The 22,617-nt window shown below is 43.8% G+C and overlaps 1 protein-coding gene and 1 non-coding gene across 6 annotated transcripts in view; both read left to right on the plus strand.

Moving 5' to 3' along the window:
- The first annotated feature begins 958 nt into the window (after window positions 1–958).
- TRNAT-CGU (transfer RNA threonine (anticodon CGU)) lies at window positions 959–1,031 on the plus strand. The gene has a single exon. It is a non-coding gene; the product is annotated as a tRNA-Thr (tRNA).
- A 20,551-nt stretch (window positions 1,032–21,582) lies between these two features.
- ATP2A3 (ATPase sarcoplasmic/endoplasmic reticulum Ca2+ transporting 3) overlaps window positions 21,583–22,617 on the plus strand; it is a 48,527-nt gene continuing 47,492 nt past the window's right edge. For 4 of the 5 annotated variants that reach the window (XM_060133673.1, XM_060133679.1, XM_060133677.1 and 1 more), the window contains exon 1: window positions 21,584–21,733. The gene's annotated coding sequence lies outside the window, so the exon portion shown is untranslated. Of the gene's footprint in view, window positions 21,734–22,617 lie in introns of all 5 variants that reach the window. The other variant, XM_060133676.1, reaches the window with a different exon arrangement.

A 22,617-nucleotide genomic window follows, 5' to 3' on the forward strand; every position in this document is an offset into this window, starting at 1 on the left:
TATGGAAAGCAAATATGTAAAAATCCCTGAAATAAAACCAAAGAGACTTCTGACCGTGTCCAGTCAAGCCACAGATGACATTAAGCTGCAGCCGTTGCCAAGTTGTTATTCTCCTTTCTAGGGATTCTCGGTACGGAGCTTTGCTCATGCTCAGCGAAGTGCCAGACTAACTTTGGAGGCGCTGCCCTGGATTTACTGGGATTTCTTCAGTTGCAAGTTAAACCCACTCTAAGCTAACTTAATTTAAAAGAGAATTTATTGACTTACAAAACTGAAAAAGCCCAAGTTGCATCTGGCTCCAGGCAAAGCTAGATTCCAGGTCAGTCTGTCTGTCTCTCCCCCTCCCTCCCCTGCTCTGCTTCTTTCTTGGGTTTTCACAGAGGTGAAGGTGAAGAACCAGGTGATGGTTCTCCCCTCCTTTCCAACCTGACCACTGCCCACCACTGACTCCCCGGTGGCGACAGCCTCTCGCTGTCTCTTCATGTGATGCTTCCCTGAGTTGTTAACTGATGTTTTCTAGCCATGAGTTAAGTTCATGTTTACAAAGCTACTTGGGAGACCCATGAGTTTGCAGGTTGTCAGCCCAGAACTGCTGAGCAGCACAGCATCCATGACAACTGGGCAGGAGATGTGCCGGGAGAGCCCCACAGAGGTGTGCTGTGGGTCACACCAGCACACCTGCTCAACCACTCAGCTACCCTGCCGGGCAAGATGCCCCTCATCCATTAGTGGTATAGACGTTTCCCATACAGAAGTGGAGAAAAACATCCAAAAACAACCGATCTAAAAAAAAGGTTACATGGAAAAGAATGAGCACGGGTATACCAAGCAGATGAGACCAGAAAATCAGGGTCATTTAGTATTAGGCAATGCAATTCAAGACAAAAAATTTAACTGGACCAAATGTCATTTTATGGATCAATATTTTCTGTGGATAAAGAGTGTAATTTGTGGGACTTCCCTGGTGGTCCAGTGGTTAAGACTCTACGCTCGTGATGCAGGGGGCCCGGGTTCGATCCCTGGTCAGGGAACTAGATCCCACATGCCACAGCTAAGAGCCTGCATGCTGCAACTAAGACCTGGCGCAGCCAAATATATATATATATATTTTTTTTAAGAGTGTAATTTGCAGTTAAAACAGTTTTCTGTACGAAATCCCACCAGAAATTACATAAGGCAAGCACTGCTAGAAATGTGTGGAGAATTGAGCAATTGTAACGGAAGGCAGGTGACATCCTTCTCATTTACCAGCAGGTTATTTGAAAAAAAAATGAACAGCAGAGTTGTAAGGAAGCTTTCATGACAAAGCTCCCCTTCGCCGAGACTGCCTATGGAGAGAGAACCTCCTGAGAAGGAGGGCAGTTGACCCTCCCAGACCTTGACTCTCCTAGGCCTGCCTCCCGTCCCTGAGGGTCCCCTTCCGGGTGGACCATGTCATGCTCCCTGGGGGCCTTGTGCTCCCTTTGCCCTGCAGGCTGGGTATGGACATAGGCCTTCGTCTTACTGCACATGACACAACCAGGGCTGGACTGGGCAGCTCATGAAGGCTTGTCAGATGGTCCAGGCAGAGCAGGCAGGAGCCACAGCACAGCCAAATCTACCACAGGTGACTGGCTAGCTCTGGTCATCAGTCAAAGGGTGGGAGGAAGCGCCCTTCAGGATTCAGAAAGGACAGTAGCTACCTTTTCCTCTCTCTAAAGCACCTTATACTGGGATGGATTGGGAGTTTAGGGTTAGCAGATGCAAACTATTATATGTAGAATGGATAAACAACAAGGTCCTGCTGTATAGCACAGGGAACTATATTCAGTACCCTGTGATAAACCATAATGGAAAAGAATATGAAAAATAATGTGTGTGTGTGTATATACATATATATATGTATATACACACACATACATATATGTATATATATGTATACATATATATGTATAAATAACAGAATCACTTTGCTGTACAGTAGAAATTAACACAACATTGTAAATCAGCTATACTTCGATGAAATAAATTTTAAAATAAATAAAGCCCCTTACACCAGCCCCTGCTCCAAGTCCTCACTTTCTCTCCCAGGTCCAATTCTTCCCAGGCTGATGGGCAGTGGGAATGTCTAGTTCCTACAGGGGCACCTCCACTCAACTTCCCATCATGCTACTAACAGTCTGGCTAGACCACAACACAATCACCCACCATCTCTCTGTTCAAGGGTCTTACAGCAGTTAATAGCACTGCTCTGTTCTTAAGTAAGTGTGGGTGCGTACCTGTGCTTGTGTGTGTACATGCAGATCGTGCCCATAGAGAAGGCCTTCTTTTCCAGTGCTCATGGATAATTCCTAAAAATGGATCCTATTTCAGGCCATTGTATTAGATATGCTGGACATCACATCTCTTCCCATATAATCTTTCTAAGGGAACCTGACCCCATTCCTAGCCCAGCTGGGGGGGTGGTGAGCAAATAACCATCCATTATGGCCACAGGTGATTGGATCAGGAGTGAACACCTGACCCAACTTACGGCAATCAGACCCTTTAGGAAATAAGGATTTTAGGACACAAAAAACTGTGGCAAACTGTGGATCTAAAGAGTTACGTAAAATTGGGGTTGGTGGTCATGTTGAGCCATGTTCAAGTGAATGAAACTAATCTACAGAGTAGATATTGGAGCAGATGAAAAGAAAGAGGTTCAGTAAGAGATTCCCAGCCCTAGAGTAGCTTCCTGGTTCTTTCTTTTTCCTCTGAAGTCCAGCTATTGTTCCTCCACTTCATTTCTGTGAGAGTGTTCCCCTTTTTACTTGACTTAATGTGAGTGGGTTTCTCAATAAATATTTTAAAAACAGAAATTGGGTGATGGAAATACTCTGAAATTGGATCATGGAGATAGTTGCACAACATGGTAAATACACTAAAACTACTAAATTGTGTTTGACTTTTAAATGGTAAATTTTATGTTCTATGAATTATATCTCAATGAAAAACTTAAAGCAGAAATTATATGCCGTTAAGACCAGATGTTATTAACAAAAGGTTTAGAAATCTAGCCACCAGAACAAGGAAACGGAAGGGAAGGGAACTGTCATAGGTCATTCTTTGGTGAAAAAGAAAATCCACACTGCAATTACTATTTTGAAGTTAATGACAGTGAAAAAATATAAAAATTGTGCATGTGGAGGGTGGTCAAAGCTTTATTCAAGGAAAATCATAACCATAAGTGAATTTTTACTAACATAAAGAAAGCAGAATTAAATGAACTAAGTGTTCATGTCAAGAAGTTAGAAATCAAAAAGCAAAATAAACGTAGGCAAGATAACAGAAAGGAATGAATGAAGATTAAAAATAAAATAATAAGATTTTATTTATTTATGTATTTTGGCCGCGCTGCGTGGCATGTGAGATCTTGGTTCCCTGACCAGGGATCGAACCTGTGCCCCCTACAGTGGAAGCACAGAGTCTTAACCACTCGACTGCCAGGGAAGTCCCCAAATAATAAAATTTTAAAAAGAAAAAGCAGAGAGGATAAACGTGGGTCCTAGACACATCAGTCACAAAGCTTACAGGTCCACCATCCTTCTTAGAGACAGCCATCCCGTTCCTGCCTCTCTGCTAAGGGAGGGGGCCCTGGGCTGCTCCTTAAACAAGAGAAGCTTCTGACAAGAACTCCAGTGAGGCCCTGAGCAACGGAGGCCCAGGATAGCCAGGCATAAAGAGCTCTGTCCAACAGAGGCGGTGTCAAACAGCATGACATCAAAGATGGGAGCCATAAAGGAGAGATGGACAACTTTGACTATACAAAAGTTAGAACTATTGCAAAGGAGAGGAAAGCTTGAAAGCATGCTGGGTCAGATGTGGAAAACAAAGTTTGATTCCTACCTCACACCTTACATCAATATAAATTCCAGAGAAAGAAATACAACTGGCCAAAGAACATATGAAAAAGAATGTGCAATCTCATTTATAATTGAAATGTAATTCAAACAGTTGTTTTATCTATGAGGTTCACAAAAACTAGAAAATTCTACCTTACCCAGATCTCTCACACATTGCTCGTGGGTGTGCAAACTGATGCAGCGTTTCTGCAAGATCTAAGTAAATGCTGAGTATATTTACCCTTAACCCAGCAATTTCACACCCAGGAACGTATCCTGCAGAAACCTTAGAACATGTTCACAAGTGTGTGTGTCTCTCTCTCTTTTTTTTTTTTTTTTTGTGCCGCATCACACCGCATGCAGGATCTTAGTTCCCCGACCAGGGATTGAACCTGTGCCCCCTGCAGTGGAAGCGCAGAGTCATAACCGCTGGACCGCCAGGGAAGTCCCACAAATGTGTCTCTTTGTTATTCTGTTGAAAGAAATTTGGGAAGCTCACAAATATATGAAAATTAAATAACATACTCCTAAATAACCAATGAGTCAAAGAAGAAACTGAAAGGAAAATTAGAAAATGAAGTGAATAAAAATGAAGACACAAAACACCAAAGAGCAGCTAAAGCCATGCTTAGAGGAAATTTTAAGCCGTAACTACCTACATTAAAAAAAGAATGATTTTAAATCCGTAACCTAACTTCTACCTCAAGACAATGGTAAAGTAAGAGCAAACTAAGCCTAAAGAAAGAAGAATGAAGACTGGAGTGGAAATAAATGAAATAGAGTTAGAAAAACAGAGAGAAAAATCAATGAAATCAAATCCTGGGTCTTTGAAAAGATAACCGTATTGACAAACTTCAGCTGAATTGACCAAGAAAATAAAAAAGAATACTCAAATTACTAGAATCAGAAATGAAAGAAGGAATATTACTACCAACCTTACAGAAATAAAGTGGATTATAAAGGAAGGCTATGAACAATTGTATGCCAATAAATTAGATAACTTGGATGAAATGAATAGATTCCTGTAAAGATAACAAACTACCTTCAGGAACCCGGGCCCCTGGCAGTGAGAGCGCCAAGTCCTAACCACTGGACCACCAGGGAGTTCCCAGAAATAGAAAATCTTTAACAAAATATTGAATTAGTAATCAAAACACTACTTACAAAGAAAAGCCCAGGACCAGATGGCTTCACTGCAGAATTCTACCAAAATTTAAAGAATTCATACCAAAGAAGTCTTCACAAGCTATTCCAAAAGTGGAAGAGGAAGGAATACTTCCCAACTCATTCTATGAGGCCAGTATTACCCTGACGCCAAAATAGTGAAGATAGCACCAGAAAAGAAAGCTATAGGCCATTATCTCTTATGAGATTGGATTCAGAAATCCTAAACAAAATACTCGCACAAATCCACATCACAGAAAATAATTATACACCATGAGCAAATGGAATCTATCACAGGAACGCAAGGTTGGTTTAACATCTGAAAATCAATTAATGCTCTACACCATATCAATGGAATAAAAACAAAAACCACAGGATCATCAAAATACACAGAAAAGGGCTTCCCTGGTGGCGCAGTGGTTGGGGGTCCGCCTGCCAATGCGGGGGGTGCGGGTTCGTGCCCTGGTCCGGGAGGGTCCCGCGTGCCGCGGAGCGGCTGGGCCCATGGGCCGTGGCCGCTGGACCTGCGCGTCCGGAGCCTGTGCTCCACGGCAGGAGTGGCCACAGTGGTGAGGGGCCCATGTACCGCAAAAAAAAAAAAATACACAGAAAAAGCATTTGACAAAATCCAACACCCTTTCATTAAAACAACAAACTAGGAGTAGAAGAGATCTTCTATAAAGGGCGTCTATGAAAAACCCACTAACATCATACTTACTAGTCAAAGACTGGATGCTTTCCTCTTGATATCAGGAGCAACACAAGGATGTCCACTCTCACCACTTCTACTCAGCATTGTACTGGAGGTTCTAGCCAGGGCAATTAGGCAAGAAAAAGAAATAAAAGGATTCTGTATTGGACAGGAAGAAGTAAAATTATCGCTATTTGCAGATGACATGATCTTGTATATGGAAAATCCTAAACAATTCACTAAAAAACTACTAGAACTAACAAATGAATTCAGGAAGGTTGCAGAATACAAAATCAATATATATAAAAAATCAATTACATTTCTACATATTTGCAGTGAAAAATCTGAAAATAAAATTAAGAAAACAATTCCAAAAAAACAAACAAAAAACAGCATCAAGAATAATAAAATACTTAGGAGTAAATTTAACAAAAGGAGTGCAAAATTTATCGGTGGAAACCATGAAACATCGTTGAAAGCAATTAAAGATCTAAATAGATTTTAAAACATTCCATATACATAGATCAGAAGACTTATTGCTATTAAGATGGCAATAGTCCCCAAACTGATCTATAGATTCGGTGCCATCCCTTGTCAGATTCCCAACTCACTTCTTTGAAGAACTGGCAGACTGATTCTAAAATTCACATGGAATGACAAGGGACCCTGCATAGCCAAAACAATCCTGAAAAAAGAAAAATGGGGAACTCACACTCAAAATTTACTGCAAAGCAACAGAACTTCAAGATAGTGTGGTGCTGGCATACAGACAGACGTATTACTAAATAAAAAAACAAGATATAAATAATGTCAACAATCCCATTTATATAAGAAAAAATATTTTTTCCCCATAAGGAAAAGTCTCACAACATTAACATTGCGTGAGTAACAGTGCTCATGCAAATAAGGGTAAAATTAAATACGCAGGCTTGAGGCCTGACATGTGGGGCTCAGCATTAAGGGTGGTGTGATGACCCAGGTCCAGGGTCTGCCCCAGAGTCAGGGCTTCATGAGAAACAGGCAGCTAGCTCCTGTTTGTTCCAAACTCCCAGTGCCTCTCAGGCAACCTGGAAAAACACAATTCCCCAAGCAGGAAACCCGCCACATATTCCAGCCTGGAGCTCAGAAAGCCAAACCCTGTGACAAATTTAAAAACAAAACTTGAAAAAGCAAACTCTCACAATAGAATGTTAAAAAAAACAAAAACCAAAAAGCCAACTTTTATTTTCCTTTCTTATTAATAAGTACCACACGTTTATTGCAAAAAATTTTTTTTCAAAATACAGATAAGCAAAAAGAATATTTCCCATAATCTCGCTGCCAATGATGACCAATGTTAATATTTTACTGCAAATGTTGTGAGATTTTCACTATAGGTCAAAAAACTTGTAGACACTATAACTTATTTTTTCATTTAGTAATACGCTGTGAACGTTTTTACATGTCAGTAAATATACATGTATATTATTACATAAAGCACCTGTTCTTGCCATTTTCCCTTCTCTCGCAGAAGTTTTTCTCTCTGGGGCTAACCCAGCAGGATGCCCGCTCCTGGCCCAGACTCAGGCCTGGCCAATCAGAGTCTTCTGTTCCCCTGCTACAGTGATTTATCCAGGGGTGGGCACGTGACCCAAGTCATTCCAATGAAACTCTGTCCCAGGACCTTTGCCGCAACTGTGGAGAAAGAGAAGTTCTCTCTCTACGGGGGTTGCTGGGACACAGGAACATCAGCATGGCCCTTCTGCGCTCCTGTCAGGAGCATAAGAATGAGGATGCTTCATCCCTTGATACAGCCATCCTGACACCAGCTACCCTGAACTTGTCAGTCACAGGAGCCGAGAGTTTCCCCATTTTTGCACACCCACTCTGAGATCAGCTTCTGTTACCTGCAAACAAAAGAGGCCTAATTCAGTGAGCTAGGAGCCAGGTGCTGTGCCAGGCATGGACGTGGCAGTGACAGACCCAGTAAGGTCCAGGCTTCCTCCTGGTGGCTGACCTTGTCTGTGGTCTCCCCACCAGCCTGCCCAGCAAGGCAGCCCTCTGGGTCCTTCCATCCGCAGAGCCCTGCAGATTTTGTAAACTCTCCTGTACAAGTCCCTCGTTGGCAGGAGAGCAAGAAGTTGAACTCACATTCCCCCCACATGCTTGACTTCACGTTCCACATTTCTTAAAGTCTCCCATGGTAGCTAGAATTTTGTGTAAATTCTGCATTCTCTACTATTATGTCTTAACATTTAAAGAATGTGTTCTTCAAAAAATCTTGGAGTAAAAGTAAGATACACCCTGCTTATCCTGTGTCTTTTTAAACTAGACTTTTATCTAGATAAAAGTAAAGATAAAGGTATATGACTTGTAAATATTTTCTCCCATTCTATGGGTTGTCCTTTTACTCTCTTAATAGTTCCTTTGATGCATTAAAGTTTTAAATTTTTTTAATTTACATATAGTTAATTTACAATGTGTTAGTTTCAGGTGCATAGCAAAGTGATTCATATATATATTCATATATATATATATATATATACACATATATACATATATATTCTTTTTCAGATTCTTTTCCATTGTAGGTTATTACAAGGTATTGAATATAGTTCCCTGTGCTATGCAGTAGGTCCTTGTTGTTTATCTATTTTATATATAGTAACGTGTACCTGTTAATCCCAAATTCCTAATTTATCCATCCCTTCCCCTTTCCCCTTTGGTAACCATAAGTTTGTTTTCTATGTCTGTGAGTCTGTTTCTGTTTTGTAAATAAGTTCATTTGTAACATGATATCACATATAAGTGATATCATATGATATTTGTCTTTCTCTATCTGACTACACTTAGTGTGATAATCTCTAGGTCTATCCATATTGCTGCAAATGGCATTATTTCATTCCTTTTTATGGCTGAATAATATTCCATTCTTTTTTTTTTGAATTTTATTTTTTTATACAGCAGGTTCTTATTAGTCATCCTTTTTTTTTTTTTTTTTTGAGGTATGCGGGCCTCTCACTGTTGTGGCCTCTCCTGTTGCAGAGCACAGGCTCTGGACGCACAGGCTCAGCGGCCATGGCTCACGGGCCCAGCCACTCCGCGGCATGTGGGATCTTCCCGGACCGGGGCACGAACCCGCGTCCCCTGCATCGGCAGGCGGACTCTCAACCACTGCGCCACCAGGGAAGCCCCAGTCATCCATTTTATACACATCAGTGTATACATGTCAATCCCAATCTCCCAGTTCATCACACCACCACACCACCCCCTGCCACTTTCCCCTCTTGGAGTCCATACATTTGTTCTCTACATCTGTGTCTCAATTTATGCCCTGCAAACCGGTTCATCTGTACCATTTTTCTAGGTTCCATGTATATGCGTTAATATACAATATTTGTTTTTCTGACTTACTTCACTCTGTATGACAGTCTCTAGATCCATCCAAGTCTCTACAAATGACCCAGTTTTGTTCCTTCTTATGGCTGAGTAATTTTCATTGTATATATGTACCACATCTTTATCCATTCGTCTGTTGATGGGCATTTAGGTTGCTTCCATGACCTGGCTATCGTAAATAGTGCTGCAATGAACATTGGGGTGCATGTGTCTTTTTGAATTATGGTTTTCTCTGAGTATATGCCCAGTAGTGTGATTGCGGGTCATATGGTAATTCTATTTTTAGTTTTTTAGGGAACCTCCATACTGTTCTCCATAGTGGCTGTATCAATTTACATTCCCACCAACAGTGCAAGAGGGTTCCCTTTTCTCCACACCCTCTGCAGCATTTGTTGTTTGTAGATTTTCTGATGATGCCCATTCTAACTGGTGTGAGGTGATACCCCATTGTAGTTTTGATTTCCATTTCTCTAATAATTAGTGATGTTGAGCAGCTTTTCATGTGCTTCCTGGCCATCTGTATGTCTTCTTCGGAGAAATGTCTATTTAGGTCTTCTGCCCATTTTTGGATTGGGTTGTTTGTTTCTTTAATATTGAGCTGCATGAGCTGTTTTGGAGATTAATCCTTTGTCCGTTGATTCATTTTCAGATATTTTCTCCCATTCTGAGGGTTGTCTTTTCATCTTGTTTGTAGTTTCCTTTGCTGTGCAAAAGCTTTTAATTTTCATTAGGTCCCATTTGCTTATTTTATTTCCAGTACTCTAGAAGGTGGATCAAAAAAGATCTTGCTGTGATTTATGTCAAAGAGTGTTCTTCCTATGTTTTCCTCTAAGAGTTTTATAGTGTCCAGTCTTACATTTAGGTCTGTAATCCATTTAGGTCTGTAATCCTTTTTTTTTTTTTTTTTTTTTTGCGGTACACGGGCCTCTCACTGTTGTGGCCTCTCCCGTTGCGGAGCACAGGCTCCAGATGCGCAGGCTCAGCGGCCATGGCTCACGGGCCCAGCCGCCCCGCGTCATGTGGGATCTTCCCGGACCGGGGCACGAACCCGTGTCCCCTGCATCGGCAGGCGGACTCTCAACCACTGCGCCACCAGGGAAGCCCTGTAATCCATTTTGAGTTTATTTTTGTGTATGGTGTTAGGGAGTATTCTAATTTCATTCTTTTACATGTAGCTGTCCAGTTTTCCCAGCACCACTTATTGAAGAGACTGTCTTTTCTCCATTGTATATCCTTGCCTCCTGTGTCGTAGATTAGTTGACCATAGGTGTGTGGGTTTATCTCTGAGCTTTCTATCTTCCATTGATCTGTGTTTCTGTTTTTGTGCCAGTACCATATTGTCTTGATTACTGTAGCTTTGTAGTATACTCTGAAGTCAGGGAGTCTGATTCCTCCAGCTCTGTTTTTTTCCCTCAAGACTGCTTTTGTTATTCGGGGTCTTTTGTGTCTCCATACAAATTTTGAGATTTTTTTGTTCTAGTTCTGCAAAAAATGCCATTGGTAGTTTGATAGGGATTGCGCTGAATCTGTAGATTGCTTTGGGTAGTATAGTCATTTTCACAATGTTTTTTCTTCCAATCCAAGAACATGGTATATCTCTCCATCTGTTTGTATCATTTTTAATTTCTTTCATCAGTGTCTTATAGTTTTCTGCATACAGGTCTTTTGTCTCCTTAGGTAGGTTTATTCCTAGATATTTTATTCTTTTGTTGCAGCAGTAAATGGGAGTGTTTCCTTAATTTCTCTTTCAGATTTTTCATCATTAGTGTATAGGAATGCAAGAGATTTCTGTGCATTAATTTTGTATCCTGCAACTTTACCCAATTTATTGATTAGCTCTAGTAGTTTTTTGGTGGCATCTTTAGTATTCTCTATGTATAGTATCATGTCATCGCAAACAGTGACAGTTTTACTTTTTCTGTTCCAATTTGTATTCCTTTTATTTATTTTTCTTCTCTGATTGCTGTGGCTAGGACTTCCAAAACTATGTTGAATAATAGTGGTGAGAGTGGACATCCTTGCCTTGTTCCTGATCTTAGAGGAAATGGTTTCAGTTTTTCACCATTGAGAACGATGTTTGCTGTGGGTTTGGCATATATGGCCTTTATTATGTTGAGGTAAGTTCGCTCTATGCCCACTTTCTGGAGAGTTTTTATCATAAATGGGTGTTGAATTTTGTCAAAAGCTTTCTCTGCATCTACTGAGATGATCATATTGTTTTTATTCTTCAGTTTGTTAATATGGTGTATCACATTGATTGATTTGCATATATTGAAGAACCCTTGCATCCCTGGGATAAATCTCACTTGATCATGGTGTATGATCCTTTTAATGTGTTGTTGGATTCTGTTTGCTAGTATTTTGTTGAGGATTTTTACATCTATATTCATCAGTGATATTGGTCTGTAATTTTCTTTTTTTGTAGTATCTTTGTCTGGTTTTGGTATCAGGGTGATGGTGGCCTCATAGAATGAGTTTGGGAGTGTTCCTTCCTCTGCAATTTTTTGAAAGAGTTTGAGAAGCATAGGTGTTAGCTCTTCTCTAAATGTTTGATAGAATATCACCTGTGAAGCCATCTGGTCCTGGACTTTTGTTTGTTGGGAGATTTTTAATCACAGTTTCAATTTCATTACTGTGATTGGTCTGTTCATATTTTCTATTTCTTCCTGGTTCAGTCTTGGGAGTTTATACCTTTCTAAGAATTTGTCCATTTCTTCTAGGTTGTCCATTTTATTGGCATAGAGTTGCTTGTAGTAGTCTCTTAGGATGCTTTGTATTTCTGTAGTGTCTGTTGTAACTTCTTTTTCATTTCTAATTTTATTGATTTGAGTCCTCTCCCTCTTTTTCTTGATGAGTCTGGCTACTGGTTTATCAATTTTGTTTATCTTCTCAAAGAACCAGCTTTTAGTTTTATTGATCTTTGCTATTGTTTTTTGTTTGTTTGTTTTTTGTTTTTTTTGTGGTACATGGGCCTCTCACTGTTGTGGCCTCTCCCATTGCGGAGCACAGGCTGCAGACGCACAGGCTTAGCGGCCACGGCTCACGAGCCCAGCCGCTCCGCGGCATGTGGGATCTTCCCGGACCAGGGCACGAACCCGTGTCCCTTGCAGCAGCAGGCGGACTCCCAACCACTGCGCCACCAGGGAAGCCCTTTGCTATTGTTTTTTTTTTTGTTTCTATTTCATTTATTTCTGCTGTGATCTTTATGATTTCTTTCCTTTCTGCTAACTTTGGGTTTTGTTCGTTCTTCTTTTTCTAGTTCCTTTAGGTGTAAGGTTAGATTGTTTATTTTTGATTTTTCTTGTTTCTTGAGGTAGGCTTGTATAGCTATAAACTTCCCTCTTAGAATGGCTTTTGCTGCATCCCATAAGTTTTGGATCGTCGTGTTTTCATTGTCATTTGTCTCTATGTATTTTTTGATTTCCTCTTTGATTTCTTCAGTGATCGCTTGGTTATTCAGTAACGTATTGTTTAGCCTCCATGTGTTTGTGTTTTTTACATTTTTTTCCCTGTAATTATTTGATTTCTAATCTCATAGCGTTGTGGTCAGAAAAGATGCTTGATATGATTTCACTTTTCTTAAATTTACTGAGGCTTGATTTGTGACCCAAGATGTGATCTATCCTGGAGAATGTTCCGTGCGCACTTGAGAATAAAGTGTAATCTGCTGTTTTTGGATGGAATGTCCTATAAATATCAATTAAATCTATCTGGTCTATTGTGTCATTTAAAGCTTGTGTTTCCTTATTAATTTTCTGTTTGGATGATCTGTCCATTGGTGTAAGTGAGGTGTTAAAGTCCCCCACTATTATTGTGTCACTGTCGATTTCCTCTTTTATAGCTGTTAGCAGTTGCCTTATGTATTGAGGTGCTCCTATGTTGGGTGCATATATATTTATAATTGTTATATCTTCTTCTTGGATTGATCCCTTGATCAGTATGTAGTGTCCTTCCTTGTCTCTTGTAACATTCTTTATTTTAAAGTCTATTTTATTTGATATGAGTATTGCTACTCCAGCTTTCTTTTGATTTCCATTTGCTTGGAATATCTTTTTCCATCCCCTCACTTTCAGTCTGTATGTGTTCCTAGGTCTGAAGTGGGTCTCTTGTAGATAGCATATATATGGGTCTTGTTTTTGTATCCATTCAGCAAGCCTGTGTCTTTGGTTGGAGCATTTAATCCATTCACGTTTAAGGTAATTATCGATATGTATGTTCCTATTACCATTTTCTTAAGTGTTTTGGGTTTGTTTTTGTAGGTCCTTTTCTTCTCTTGTGTTTCCCACTTAGAGAAGTTCCTTTAGCATTTGTTGTAGAGCTGGTTTGCTGGTGCTGAATTCTCTGAGCTTTTGCTTGTCTGTAAAGCTTTTGATTTCTCCATCGAATTTGAATGAGATCCTTGCTAGGTAGAGTAATCTTGGTTGTAGGTTCTTCCCTTGCATCGCTTTAAGTATATCATGCCACTCCCTTCTGGCTTATAGAGTTTCTGCTGAGAAATCAGCTCTTAACCTTGTGGGTATTCCCTTGTATGTTATTTGTCGTTTTTCCCTTGCTGCTTTCAATAATTTTTCGTTGTCTTTAATTTTTGCCAATTTGATTACTATGTGTCCGGGCCTGTTTCTCCTTGGGTTTATCCTGTATGGGACTCTCTGCACTTCCTGGACTGGGGTGGCTATTACCTTTCCCATGTTAGGGAAGTTTTTGACTATAATCTCTTCAAATATTTTCTCGGGTCCTTTCTCTCTCTCTTCTCCTTCTGGGACCCCTATAATGTGAATGTTGTTGCGTTTAATGTTGTCCCAGAGGTCTCTTAGGCTGTCTTCATTTCTTTTCATTCTTTTTTCTTTATTCTGTTCCACAGCAGTGAATTCCACCATTCTGTCTTCCAGGTCATTTATCCGTTCTTCTGCCTCAGTTATTCTGCTATTGATTCCTTCTAGTGTAGTTTTCATTTCAGTTATTGTATTGTTCATCTCTGTTTGTTTGTTCTTTAATTCTTCTAGGTCTTTGTTAAACATTTCTTGCATCTTCTCGATCTTTGCCTCCATTCTTTTTCCGAGGTCCTGGATCATCTTCACTATCATTATTCTGAATTCTTTTTCTGGAAGGTTGCCTATCTCCACTTCATTTAATTGTTTTTCTGAGGTTTTATCTTGTTTCTTCATCTGGTACATAGCCCTCTGCCTTTTCATCTTGTCTATCTTTCTGTGAATGTGGTTTTTGTTCCACAGGCTACAGGATTGTAGTTCTTCTTGCTTCTGCTGTCTGCCCTCTGGTGGATGAGGCTATCTAAGAGGCTTGTGCAAGTTTCCTGATGGGAGGGACTGTCCATTCTTCTTTATACATTCATAAACGTACACCACACTTTCTTTATACATTCATCTGTTGATAGATACTTAGGTTGCTTCCATGTCTTGGCTATTGTAAATAGTGTTGCTGTGAACATTGCGGTGCATCTGTCTTTTCAAATTAGAGTTTTCTTCTTTTCTGGATATATGCCCAGCAGTGGGATTGCTGGATCATATGGCAACTCTATTTTTAATTTTTTTAAGGAACCTCCATACTGTTTTCCATAGTGGCTGCACCAATTTACTTTCCCACCAACAGTGTAGGAGGGCTCCCTTTCTCCACACCCTCTCCAGCATGTATTTGTAGGCTTTTTGTTTGTTTGTTTGGCCTCATTGTGCGGTTTGTGGGATCTTAGTTCCCCGACCAGGGATTGAACCTGGGCCCTCGGCAGTGAAAGCACCAAGTGCTAACCACTGGACCGCCAGGGAATTCCCATTTGTAGACTTTTTTTTTTTTTTTTTTGCGGTACGTGGGCCTCTCACTGTTGTGGCCTCTCCCATTGCGGAGCACAGGCTCCGGACGCGCAGGCTCAGCGGCCATGGCTCACAGGCCCAGCCGCTCCGTGGCATGTGGGATCTTCCCGGACCAGGGCACGAACCTGTGTCCCTTGCATTGGCAGGCGGTCTCTCAACCACTGCGCCACCAGGGAAGCCCTGTAGACTTTTTAATGATGGCCATTCTTACTGGTGTGAGATGATACCTCATTTTATTGGGTTGGCCAAAAAATTCTTTAGGTTTTTAAGTAAAAATAAAAGACACATTTTTCATTTTCACCAAGAACTTTATTGAACAACGTATTCACCGTTTTGTTCCACTTCCTTCTGCCATATTTCAGGCAACTTCATAATTCCATCTTCCCAAAACTTTTTATCTTCTTGAGCAAAGAACTGTTCAGGTGCCTTTTACAGTCTTCCAGGGAATTGAAATTTTTTCCATTAAGAGAATTTTGTAAAGACCGAAATAAATGGAAATCCGAAGGTGCAATGTCTGGTGAATACAGTGGGTGAATCAGAACTTCCCAGCCAAGCTGTAGCAGTTTTTGCCTGGTCATCAAAGAAACATGTGGTCTTGTGTTATCCTGATGGAAGATTATGCGTTTTCTGTTGATTAATTCTGGACACTTTTCATCGAGTGCTGCTTTCAGTCAGTCTAATTGGGAGTCTAATTGTTGGAATTAATCGTTTGGTTTTCCGGAAGGAGCTCATAATAGAGGACTCCCTTCCAATCCCACCATATACACAGCATCCCGGCCTTTGGTGGGGTTAATGGTGGTTCATTTCGCTTGCCCCACGATCTCTTCCATTCCACATTGTTGTACAATATCCACTCTTCATCGCCCGTCACAATTTGTTTTAAAAATGGAATATTTTTGTTACATTTAAGTAGAGAATCACATGCAGAAGTACATCAAGAAGGTTCTTTTCGCTTAACTTATGTGGAACCCAAACATCAAAGCGATTCACATAACCAAGCTGATGCAAGTGATTTTCAGCACTTGATTTGGATATTTTGAGTATGTCAGCTATGTCCCGCGTGGCATAACGTTGATTGTTCTCAATTAATGTCTCAATTTGATTGCTATCAACTTCAACTGGTCTACCTGACCGTGGAGCATCTCCAGCACAAAACTTCGCAACCACTTTTGACATGTTTGATCAGTCACAGCACCTTCTCCATACAGTGCACAAACCTTTTTTTGTGTTTCAGTTGCATTTTTACCTTCCTTGAAATAATAAAGCATAATATGCCAAAAATGTTACTTTTTTTCTTCCATCTTCAATATTAAAATGGTTACACAAAAACTCACCAATTTCGATAAGTTTTTTTAAAATGCACACTGATACGACAGTTGTCACAATACAGTCTAACAAAGTTGTTTCGAATGAAGTGAAAGACAACTAAGGGCTACTAGAGCCATCGTACAGAAAAAACCAAACGAGCTTTTTGGCCAACCCATAGTTTTGATTTGCATTTCTCTAATAATCAATGATGTTGAGCATCTTTTCATGTGCCTGTTGGCCATCTGTATGTCTTCTTTGGAGAAATGTCTGTTTAGGTCTTCTGCCCATTTTTTTGATTGGGTTGTTTGGTTTTTTTTGATATTGAGCTGCATCAGCGGTTTGTATATTTTGGAAATTAAGCCTTTGTCAGTCACATCATTTGCAAATATTTTCTCCCATTCCATAGGTTATCTTTTTGTTTATGGCTTCCTTTGCTGTACAAAAGGTTATAGGTTTGATTAGGTCCCATTTGTTTATTTTTGCTTTTATTTCTTTTGCCTTGGGAGCCTAACCTAAGAAAATATTGCTATGATTTCTGTCAGAGAATGTTTTGCCTATATTCTCTTCTAGGAGTTTTGTGGTGTCAAGTCTTATATTTAAGTCTAAGCCGTTTTGAGTTTATTTTTGCGCATGGTGTGAGGATGTGTTCTAACTTCATTGTTTCACATGCAGCTGTCCAGCTTTCCCAGTGCCACTTGCTGAAGAGACCGTCTTTTCTCCATTGTATATTCTTGCCTCCTTTGTAAAAGTTTTTAATTTTGATGAAGTCCAATTTATCTATTTGTCTTTTGTTGCTCGTGCTTTTAGTGTCATATCTAAGAAACCATTATAAATTTCAAGCTTATGAAGATTTACCCCTATGTTTTCTTCTAAGAATTTTATAGTTTTAACTGTTTGATTCATTTTGAGTTAACTTTTGTATATGGTGTGAGGTAAGGGCCCAACTTCAGTCTGTTGCATGTGAATATCCAGTTGTCCCAGCCACACAGACCCCTGGACTGGGTGTCTCCCAGGCCCCCTGAGAACCTTGAAGAGAGGACACACTCACACCTTTTCGGAAAGGACAGGTGTACTAAATGCCGGACCCAGCTCAGGTCAGGATGGTTTGGGTCTGGGAAGATAAAGATAGACTAGGAGAAAGGAATATGATGAGTAAAGACAGGACAAGCAGACAAAGCAAGTGGGGAAATAAGCTGGAGAAGTGGGAGGACAGTGAAATGAGGGGACCGGAGGCAGGCTGGCTGGGAGGAAGGGGGAGCCCACCAGTGACCAGAGAGCCCAGAGTCTGGGCTTGGGGTAAGGCTGAGGCAGGAGACAGAAGGCCTGGAGCTGAGGGCTCCTCAGCCACCCTGCCTGGATGGCCCTGAGGATAAGGATCCTTAGAGGATGCCAGGCTTAGAGTGCCTGGTGGACTGTTCTAAGCTCCTGGAAAAATAACGGTCCCACCCCGCACCTCAAAACAATAGATGTCAGCGTTTCCAGGCGATGTCGCACAGAGATCAGCCTTCTGAACTTCAGGGGCCTGACTGTTAGAGTTCAGCTCCTGAACCTAACATAAACAAGTATGTGCCCTTGGGCAAGTCACTTAGCCTCTCTGAGCCCAGATAAACCATCAAAGGAGGAAAACCTCAGTGGGGATAAAGGGAGTAAAGTCAGGCAAAGTGCTCAGATTACACCTAGCACATACTGCATGCCGAGTGTCAGTTAGTGTAGTGTCTTATGCCGGGAACCCAAGAGGTCTAAGGACACTTGTTTTCCAATTATTTCTATATTTAGTTGTTTACAATGATGGTATATACACTTAGGACCACAAAACCCAGTGACGCTTAGGATTTGTGTCTTGGCATTTTCACCCGGGGCCTGCTCCTGGCTGGGGACCGGAGGCCGGGGCGAAAGCCATACTATTGGTTTGACCTGAGCGTGGCCAGGCAGTGCTTGGCTCGGAGCCAGCTGCGGCAGGAAGCATTTGCTGCCCAGCGTCTCCGACCCTTCGTGCCTGGGGATGCCGGGCAGGGGCTGCCTCTGAGAGGAGCTAAGGCAGACCCTTTGTCGTCGGTGGGCTCTTGGAGCCTCACAGAGGCCCCCAGGCTGGCACATGACCTATTTTACAGCCTGGGAGTCATCTCAGAGGGCAGGTGACTTGCTGTAGGTTTCACGCATGTTTCTGGGGTTGGAACCCCAATCTGACCTGGGCTCTCTGCACCCCTCTCAGAAGGCTGAGGTCTAGGCCCAGGGGCCATGGGAGTCTGAGACGCACGCCCACCCCCCACCGCCAGGCTGGAGAGTCACATCCGCTGTTTGGCTGTGGGCGTGGGCTCTGCAGCACCTCCTCGGGGGGAAGCTGGCATTGTGTCCTCAATGGCCTGTTGTGGAAAAATCACAGAGAGCAGAGTAAACAGAGGACCGAGGCTGCCGCCATGGGAACCGCCGGGTGGAGGTGGCAGTGGAAGGCAGAGGAGGGAGGCTGTGGCTTGGCCCAGGCTCACCTTGGAGCCAGGAATCTGCCAGCACAGATCCAGAGGGCCTACCGGGTGGCTCGAGGAGGTCTGAAGCTCCAGGAGTTCCCCGAGGTCACCCAGCGAGCCAGGGCCAGGGCCAAGGGCAGCGCCCTGGCCTCTCGGCTCTAGCTGCTCTGCTTGCTCCCTGCTCTCCCAGCCAGAAAGACTGGCAGAGGCACAGCAGGAATTTCTTCCAGAGCTGCTACTTCCAGGAGACTCTGGGGACAGCCCTTATCCTTTACGGCCCAGACTCTGGCCTTGACTGGTGCTCAGAGCAAGGAGCCGTCAATACCCAGGTGAAACTGAGTGTAGTCCCGAGTACTAACTTGTGCTGTTTAAAGCCCTTCACAAGCCCAGAATGAAGCTAGTACCTGGAAGACACTGGCACATAGAATGTGTGAGCTCACGGGAGGTGATCAGCACACGGAGGTATAAGCACATGGTGGTATTAACACATGGAGGTAATTAGCACACGGCAGTATTAGCACATGAGAAGCAGTCACACTTGAAAGGTATTAAAGTCAGAAAGATTCAGTGGGATGGATCAAGTTTATGACACGCCACCCGTGCTCCCTTACTAAGGGCCTGATCAAGGGGTACCTTTATTTAAGGGGATGATGATTCACTTTGAGGCTAGAAGAGGAATGAGAGGCAAGATGTGGACCTATTAGTTATGCTTCCTCGTGTGACCTGTAACCACATGCTTTTGGAAGTGGCTGGACCCCTGATGGCTCGGGGCCTGGGGATGAGGTCAGTTTGCTCTCAGGAAGCTATCACTTCCTGTTTCTAAGAATAAGGATTAGACGGCATTTCCCTCGAGAGTCTCCCAGCCTCCCAGGAGAGAGCCTCGTCCACCAAGGCCACGGGCCCTCCTCAACCCTCCATCATCCGTGAGGCTTCGTCTCTGGGCTGCTCTGCACTCAGCACTCACCCTGTGCCCTTACGCCTCCTCCCTGAAGACTGTGCCACTGCTGGGGCTCCTTGGAGCCCGGGGCTGGACAGGAGCCTCCTCCCTTCCCCCTGGGACCATCACAGAAGCTCACACAGAGCTGGCCCCTCTTAGTGCCCGTGGAGGAGGTCCCTGACCTGGCATGCTCCCGCAGTGGTGGTGGCCCTTCATGTTCCTGCCTGCTCAGCACCCCTTCCTCCAGGTTTAGCGCCTTGACTGTCCTTTGAGGAACCCCCTTCAGCCCTTGTGTTGACCTCTTCCCTCTTCCTCCTCACCACCCCCCCTCTCCCGGGTTTAGAGCATGTGACTCCATATAGCCAACTGGAGCATGACAAGGATTTGTTCAGGAAGGGGCACAGGACCCACATCCCATGGGAGCACAGGATATGAGACTCAAATCAGGGGCTTTTCATGAAACTTGGCAGAGAGAATCTCCTTCTTCTAGGGTGACCATGCAAGTGAGATGTTAGGTGGAGCTCCTGGCGGCCATTTTACCACCATGAGGAGAGAACCCTGAACTCACCACAGAAGAAACATCCCAGAGGCAGAGAGAGACAAATTCCCCAATTTATAATTTGAGAACCCTTGATGCAGCCGTTTCTGAAGCCATCGCCGTCCCCTGGACTTTGAACAGAAATGAGCCAATAATTTCCCATTTGTGCTTCAGCCTATTTAAATTGGGCTTGTATCCCCTGCAACTGAAAAGAGACCAGATTTGTCCTCCACATCCAGTTCAGACTCTGCTGGACCTGTGGGGACCTTCCGGGCGCCCCTTTCCTTTTCTCTGGAAGATCCCAGGCACGTGACTGGTTTCCTGCTGGCCTACATCACTCACTCTTTGCTTAGACTAAGGGGACTGAGGGGACCCAGGAGGCCCAATCAGAGGGGAGGAGGCAAGCCAGGAGAGACCCCATTGGGCGCGGGTTGGTGGAGGTGTGGGGGCTGGGGCAGGGCAGGGGCCGGGTCCCAAGGCATGAGAAGGCCCAAGGTGCATCTGGAGAGGTTTCTCGAGGCTGTGAAGTGAGGGACACTCAAAGGGCTGGTGAGACCATCCTGTCCAGCCCCCGCTGTGCCAGCAGGGTGACTGAGGCCAGAGGGGCAGGGACTGCCCAGGACCCAGCAGCTGGGCAGGGCTCTGTCCACTCAGGGGTTGTAGCGGAGCAAGTGAGGCTCCACCCCATCCCACCCCAGCCCCTCCCCCATGCCCACTACCGACGCTCTGTGGAAGGTTTCCTCTGAGCAAAGTTTCTGCCTAAAACAGTGTAAAACGTCACAGACCTGGAACTGGAGGGGGAGAGCCTTGGAGACCACCTGACCCCTCCTATACATCCCCATCCCCCACCCACTGTGCAAGAAGGGAAACTGAGGTCCAAAGCAGGGCTGGGGTCTGCCAGAATTTGCAGAACAGGTGTGGTCCCAGGTGCAGAGTGGAATGGGGATCTCCCAGCTCCCAGGCCAGGCACATCCACTCTCTAAGCCTGGGGGGAAGGGCAGGCAGTGGGGGATGTGAGGGTGGGGGGCCAGGACGACTGTCTGACCACATGTCTGTGCGTCTGTCCCTGAGTTGGGCAGAGGCATGAACATTCTGTAGCAGGTGCCCTTAGTTCCCTTGGAGAAGGGGATACCTCAAAAAATCCCGGGGACGGGTTTTCCCTCCACTGTGGGCGGTGGTCCAGCGGGTGCCAGGTCCCAGCATTGCCATCCGTGAGCAAGAGCGTGTGGCTGCTGCCACCAGCATCGCTGTCCCACGTGGTTCCCGTCCTGTGGCTGTTCTGTGTCTCCCATTCTGTGGCTGTTCTCTTGACATTTATGGTAGAAAATGTCATCACAAACGTGTATCATTTTCATCTGTCCTCATTTATCTTCTTGCTGACAACATTCCCTGTTTCTTCAGGACTCTGACCCCTTTCCCCTCTACATGGCCTTGCTGTTTCTCCTTGGGACAGTTCCTGGCCTCTCCGGGCTTCGAGTCCAACCTGCGCAAGGAGAGAAAACAGGAGAAGATGACTCAGGGGTCTTTCCAGGTCAGATGCCCTGGGTTCCACTATTTTGTCATTTTTAAGGTGAGGGACAGAGCCGCAGCACCTCATCGGGCACTGGGTCCCTTAACCGCTTCTTGGTCTGGCAGGCCCCGTGCTCAGAGCCACGTGGCAATGGATGAAGTGGGTTCTAGCATTATTCCCGTTTCTCAGACAGCGAAACAGAGAGCAGAGCCTGCGCTCTTAACCTCCACTTAACCACATTGCCTCCTGTTAAAAAAAAAAAAGCAACCAAAAAAACCCAATTCAGAATATTTACAACCCAGGAAGTTAACCACTTGAAAGTTTTGGGGACCGAGACCCCAAATGGGCTTCAGCTTGGTTGGGCACCCCCCTCTATCACAAATCCCAGACCCTCCCTGTCTTCGTTGGCACTTAATGTAAAATGCAGCCAGCTCTTGAGTTGTCAAGTTGTTCACCCCAGAGCCTGTGCTAACACTGGGCTAAGACCTGCGTGAGGTCACAGGCAGCCTGTTGTAGGGAACAGCCTTGGTTCATGAATTCAGACTAATTAATCACTTAGGTTCTAAATGAGCTATGTTTCTCCCTTTTCCTCCCTTTGTTCTCCCTGGGCAACCTCTGGTGGGGGGTCAGCCCCTTGTCTGCTGGTTTCCCTCCACCTGTTCCATCCAGCGGGGTAATGGGCACCTCCGGCAGTTCTGATTCAAATGCATGGACGGCCCAGGCGCATAAGGCAAAAACTGAGGATGAGTGAAATTACCCTTGAAACCCTCCAGGAAGGGGTGCGGAGCCGGATGCCATCACCTGTTGGTGGTTTCCAGCCAGACATGGGGCAGGCTTGGTTTCTCCAGTGGAGCCCACACCCAAGGCTACCTTTGCACCTTGAGGTCCTGAGAGATACTTGGGCCCAGCAGATTCACAGCTCCATCCCATTTACACACTGAGTG

This window comes from Lagenorhynchus albirostris, chromosome 20 (assembly GCF_949774975.1).
Source record: "Lagenorhynchus albirostris chromosome 20, mLagAlb1.1, whole genome shotgun sequence".
Classification (NCBI taxonomy): Eukaryota; Metazoa; Chordata; class Mammalia; order Artiodactyla; family Delphinidae; genus Lagenorhynchus; species Lagenorhynchus albirostris.